Below are 6825 nucleotides of genomic sequence, written 5' to 3' on the forward strand. Positions count from 1 at the left end.
CACCCCAGCACACTACAGTGACAAAAATGTCAGGGCTATCACACAATTACAGAACAAGTAAAAGATGCCACTGGATAGAATGACAAAAGTGAGTTTGCCCTTTATAGTTTTTCTGTGTTACTAGACCATTCCAGCCAGTAATTACCTTATTTGCAGAGAAATCTGATAATCTGATAAGAAAAGTCAAAATAAACAGAAAAAAAATAAACACTACACAAGCCCAGACAGCAACAAAGTAGTTGCACACACTGCATAACCCCAAACTTGCAAAGTCCATCCAGCCATCCATCCATCCATTATCCAACCCGCTATATCCTAACTACAGAGTCATGGGGGTCTGCTGGAGCCAATCCCAGCCAACACAGCGCAAGGCAGGAAACAAACCCCGGGCAGGGCACCAGCCCACTGCAGAACTTGCAAAGTCCCAAAATCTAATTTAATACTATTGTAAAAGTTTGACTCCATACTCATAAAATGCTGATTTTATCTTACACTCAAACTTTGAAACTTGTGTGGTCAAGCCCAACTGTAAAGGAACCTGAATAAACCAAAGCCATGCAACAGAAATCAGTGTAATTGATGGAATGACTTTGTATTAGGCACTTTCACATATAATGTGAAGGCACCTTCTGCAATAGCCATGGCTCACTGGCTGTCTTTCTGCCCACAAGAAAGATCTGGGCTCCCACTGGACTGATTTTGCTCAAATTTGGCACAATTACTCCTCAAGGAAATGTGTTTGAATAGTTCAATTTACATTGAGATATTTCAAATGCAACATGATGTATACATTTTTGAATTTTCAAAACCTTCTTCTGAAAAGCACTGTCAAATTTGTGAACTTGTCTATCTTAAAACAGAGAAAAGATTTTGTGAAATTTCAACTATGAATTAGTTTACAGTTTCAATTGTACCTTGAGATCAGTTACTTCAACCTATATATTTTTAAGATATTGTTTATATATATATATATATATATATATATATATATATATATATATATATATATATATTATAAAAAGAAATCCTGTACTGGAAAGCAAAAAGCAAGTCTACGATATGCGATCTTCTCGTAAGACATTTTAAGGACCCGCGACACCAAACACACGCCCTACTTACAATCTATCAAATAGGACAATAGGCAGCAAAACACTCAGTCTTGTGAAGGATTTGAGCACACACAGATCCAGGGCTCTTAGCGCATATAAAGCGTATAAGGTACGTTATAAATTAAATGTCGACATCTAAGCGAAGAAGAAAGCAGCGCGGAGAAAAGAGACTCAAATGCGTTGGACATAAAAAAGAGCAAAAAAGAATAATCGAGGTGCAAATTCAGAAAATAAGGAAAGTAATTTTCAGCCCGGAACAAGAGGAATTGAAAAAATAGCATGTCCAATCCGGCTCAGAATTAAAAGACAATGAGTAAAAGAAAGTAGAACTTCATAAAGACGTTTACAAACGACGCTAAACACATGCAGAGCAGGTTAGAGACTATGAAACCATTGAAATTAGAAAGGCTAAAAAAAAAAAAAAAAAAAAATGGCGCTATACAAATGTGGAGAAAGTTAAAGTATATGAAAGTAGGAAAATTAGAAAATATAAAAAAAGAAAGTAAAGATCGCAGTAGTGCAAACAAACAAACTGCCTCATTTAACTATGCACCAGTCTAACTTTGGTTTTGCACAATAATTACTACACTATTGCACCTTAACACTTAATTCTACTTTATTCACATAATTGTACTTATTTATTACATTCTACTGTACTGTTACCATTCAGTCTATGACTTTTGTTAATCTAACTGATATTCTTCTAACTTTGCACAGTTTTTGATAAGCGGATCAGGATACATTTCACTGCGTGTTGTCCTGTATAACTATGCATGTGACAAATAAAGAATCTTGAGAATTTCAAAAACGGAGTTTACTGCACATGCATTTATTGGTTACTTTGTTCATGTATATACAGTATATTTATCAGTCTGCTTATTTAAAAAGCTACATTTACCCCAGGAGTCAAAAATGTTCTGTCTAGCCCCTGTACAAAAACCTAGACAAAAGCTGGGGTATCACCTTGGTAACCCCATGTACTTTTGGAAGTGTGAGAGGAAAATAGCACGACTTTACAGAAAGTTCCTTTTTTTTCTACAACCTCCTGTGTCTCTGTGCAAATCTGTGACCCAAGCGTGACAAGTGGTACCAGGAGTGGTTGCACTGATGGATGCCGAGGAGTTGTTTCAAATCGCTCAGAATGTTCCACTTCCTTACGATCCAGAGGATGACCCGCCCCTCATCACACCTTTTTTGTCTGGGGATGCTCTACTGTCCTTACGGAATGTGCCTCGCGATAAGCTCGTCGATTATAATTTCCTGAAGCAACAAATTGTTTTACGTAAGACTGACTTTTTTGGCTAAAGGTTTTGCACTTAACGACTGGAACCTAAACATGGACGGTCCCATCCGTGCACAAATTCATGATTTGATTCATAAAGTGCATTGCTGGTTTGAGGGAGACGTGGTGGAGCGAATTGTGGAGAAAGTTGTCTTGAATATATTACTGGCTGGGATACCTGCAGTTCTTCAAGATGAATTTCTGCGTCATAATGTGGAATCATTATTGATTATGTCCAGACGATTGGAAGGTTCTCAGACCGCTTGGAGAAAGAGCGGTGGATTTGGTGATATTTCACAACCTACGAAGGAGCGTCCAGGACATTCTCATCGCTTTGATCGACGGCTAGAGCAAAGACAAGCTGCAGGACCTGACAATCGAATGGGGTCAGGAAGGCCTCCGGGGAATCCGGTTGTTGAGGAGGTGCCCATATCTGGTGAGACAGGAGCAGGCCACGGAGGCCGTGGATGACGCAGGGGATATTTCGGCAGTGGAACTGACCGAAGATGTTTCCGGTGTGATCAACCCGGTCACTTGGCGAGAGAATGTTGCGTGTCTCCAGCTCAATCAATGAAAATTGGATTGGCCGAGGTTTATTGCTCAAATATTCCCTATTCTCCAGATAAAAAAAGATTGCTTGTTAATCTCTGTGAAGTTGGGGAACCGAGAGATCTCAGCATTATTGGACTCGGGCAGTGACCTTTGTGTTGTCAGACGGGACTGTCTTGATGACAGATGCCTTAGTCACACTGAGACTGTAAAGATACGTTGTGTACATGGTGATGTTAAAGACTATCAGACATTGCTTTTTCCATTAACTTATAAGGGTCGCCACTTTAAAGTTTGGTCTGCCGTTTTGGACTCCTGCCCCTGGCCATTACTGATAGGCACAAGAAATGCCCTTTTTCCTAGATTAATTACTGAATGTCGCACAACAGTCAACCAGACCCCCGATGGAGCTTAGTTGGGGGGGGGGGGGGTATTAGGGAGAAGAAGGAGAACTAGTTTGGTTAGGGAGAAGAAGGAGAACTAGTGGCGGTCGGGGATAATCTAGGACTAAAAGACTAACCTAAGACTAAAAATGGGTACCAATATTTGCTGGTGTTGGTTGACTATGCAACACGATATCCAGAGGTGGCTGCTTTGAAAAAGGCCAACTCCTTCGCAGTAGCCAAAACTCCGTGCAGGACTTTTACTCGTGCTGGCATCCCTAGAGAAATTTTAACTGATCAGGGCACACCTTTTACTTCTTGCGTGATGAAACAATTGTGTGACAGCTTTGCTATTAAGAAATTGAGTACCACTGTTTACCATCCACAGACTAATGGTTTGATTGAACGGTTTAACAAGACTTTAAAACAGTTGCTCATAATGATCCTACATCCTGGGACTCTGACCTTCCTTTTGTTATGTTCGCAGTGCAGGAATTGCCGCAGACGTCCACTGGCTTGAGCCTGTTCGAGCTGTTATTTGGCAGGCGCCCGAGAGGCATCCTGGATGTTGTACGAGAGGAATGGATAGGAAACGAGTCAACAGCTCTTGGGCCGATCGGGTAGTTTCGTTGCAAGACAGAATTTCTAAGCTTTCTTCTATTGCTGTGGAGCATCAACAACGTGAAAAGGAAACTCAGAAACGTCTTTACGATAGGCGCAGTAAGCTCCGTGAATTCAAACCTGGTGATCGTGTTTTGGTACTGGTTCCGTCTGACCCGTACAAATTCCTAGCTAAATGGCAGGGCCCCACTATTATTGAGGAGCGTATGGGTCCGGTAAATTACAAGGTTAGAATACCAGGCCGGCGCAAAACATTCCAGATTTTACACATTAATCTCTTGAAGGAATGGCACGACCGACAAGGGGCTTACACTTCCTTGGCTGCAGTTTCTCAGACCGATGCAGAACCTTGCAGAACATAAAATCACCACTGAACCCAATGTTCGGGTACAAATGCGGCAGTATCGGATTCCGGAAGCACAACGAAATATTGTGCGCAAAGAAGTCAAGAAGATGCTGGCATTAGGTGTAATACGTGAAAGTAAAAGTGACTGGACCAGCCCGGTCATATTAGTCCCAAAGCAAGATGGTTCGGTTCACTTCTGTATCGATTTCAGGCACTTGAATAAGGTCTCTAAATTTGATGCTTCTGATGCCCCGTGTTGACGAGCTGTTGGAAAAACTGGGTCAGGCGAGCTATATCTCCACACTAGATCTTACGAAGGGTTATTGGCAGGTGCCTCTAGAGGCTGGGAGTTGTGAGAAAACAGCATTCACGACTCCTGGTGGACTTTATGAATTTACGAGACTCCCGTTTGGTCTTCATGGGGCACCTCTAACTTTCCATCATGATGGATCAGATCCTTCGTCCTCATTCTGAATATTCTGAATATTCCTTGATGATGTAGTGATTTTCAGCAATGATTGGCAAATGCATTTAGAGCGACTTCAAGCTGTTCTTGAAAGCTTGAGACAGGCTGGCCTTACTGCTAACCCAAAGAAATGTAAACTGGGTATGTCCGAGACTCATTACTTAGGTTATTCTATGGGCAGGGGTTTACTTCGGCCACAGTTAAGGAAAGTGGAAGAGATGCCTGCTTACCCGCGACCAAAAACACAGATAAGCGCCTTTCTGGGGCTTGCTGGTTACTACAGAAGGTTCATCCCTAACTTTGCACATAGGGCTGCTCCTTTTTCAGAACTTACAAAGGGCAGGAGAAATCGCCCTATTTTATGGACAGAAATTAGTGAACGTTCCTTCTGTGATTTGAAAACTGCTTTGTCTACTTATCCAGTTCTGCGAAATCCCGATTTCTCAAAGGATTTTGTCTTACAAACAGACGCAAGTGAGTTTGGTGTAGGCGCAGTCCTGTCACAGATTTTTTGATGGAGAAGAGCACCCTATCACATATTTGAGTAGGAAATTACTTCCTAGGGAACGCAGTTATTCGACAATTGAGAAAGAATGCTTGGCGATTAGATGGGCTGTCGAAGCGCTTCGTTATTACTTATGGGGTCAAAATTTCACTTTGGTAACTGATCACGCTCAATGGTTATACCGTCAGAAAGATACAAACTCTCATCTCATGAGATGGTTTCTGGGCTTACAACCTTACAGTTTTACGGTAAATCATCGACCAGGCTCTGAGCACGTCAACGCAGACGTATTATCACGGCTGTATGAACCTGGTACAGAGAGTAGCTTGATTCACGAGAATGTGAATAAAGCTGAGGAGGGGGGTGTAAGCTGGAGCACTGATTGCACCCTCAGAGGACACAGACACCCCTGGGAAAACCCCTGAAACAGCTGATAGTCTACCTTCACATTGCGCTATAACATGCTATAATGCGCAATAAACCTCTCACGTGGTACTCCGCTTACTTAAAAGCCTTGTGCAGCGCCTGTCAACTTTGGAATTGGTTGTTTTGTCTCTCTCTCTCTCTCTCTCTCTCTCTGACATTCTATGCTCCTGGCGGAACTGTCATCTCTGACTTGTCATGATGCACGTTTAAACTTTTGAAGAGAGACAAATATTTATTTGCAGTGCTTTGAATAACGTTCCTTTTTTTCTACAACCTCCTGTGTCTCTGTGCAAATCTGTGACCCAAGCGTGACAAATATATATATATATATATATATATATATATATATATATATATAAGCACCCTCCACAATTATTGGCACCCCTGGTTAAGATGTGTTCTTAAGCTTCTAATGAATTATTTTTTTTCCCAAAAAATATAGGCTCACAACACAAAAAAAAGACAAATCCAACCTTCAATTGAAGAGCATTTATTCATTTAGGAACAAAATCCCACATTAAGAAATACATTTTTTACATGAAATCATGTGTGCCACAATTATTGGCACCCCTAACAATTCCTATAAAATAAATGTAATTGAAGCATTTTTGTAATTTCTAGTTTAGTTTTTAAAGTTGATCAGATTAAATTGGAACTTTTAATTAGTAATTAATGACTCCCTGTGTCCCTGGGGTATGAATATGACGTGACACAGAGTCCTATTGCTCTTAGCCACTCTTCAACATGGGAAAGACAAGAGAACATGCCGTTCAAGTAAGGCAGATGTGTGTTGACCTTCATAAGTCAGGTAATGGCTACAAGAAAATAGCTACACGCCTAAACCTGCCTGTATATACAGTCAGAGGAATAATAAAGAAGAGTAAAACAACGGAAACAGTGAAAAACAAGGCTGGACGAGGACCCAAGTTTATCTTGCCACCACGCACAGTAAGGAGGATGGTAAGAGAAGTAAAACATTCTCCAAAGCTCACTGTTGGAGAACTGCACCAAAGAGTGGTATCTTGGGGTCACAAAGTCTCCATGACAATCATAAGACGCTATCTCCATGCCAACAAGCTGTTTGGGAGACATGCAAGGAAAAAGCCTTTTCTCACCTCCAATCACAAACGTAAACATC

The 6825-nt window shown here is 41.2% G+C and overlaps 1 protein-coding gene across 2 annotated transcripts in view; it reads right to left on the minus strand.

Annotated features, from left to right (window-relative positions):
- stk11ip (serine/threonine kinase 11 interacting protein) overlaps positions 1-6825 on the minus strand; it is a 115243-nt gene that overhangs the window by 43541 nt on the left and 64877 nt on the right. The gene's annotated exons all lie outside the window — the stretch shown is intronic.

The sequence above is a fragment of the Erpetoichthys calabaricus genome, chromosome 8, assembly GCF_900747795.2.
Source record: "Erpetoichthys calabaricus chromosome 8, fErpCal1.3, whole genome shotgun sequence".
Taxonomy (NCBI): domain Eukaryota; kingdom Metazoa; phylum Chordata; class Cladistia; order Polypteriformes; family Polypteridae; genus Erpetoichthys; species Erpetoichthys calabaricus.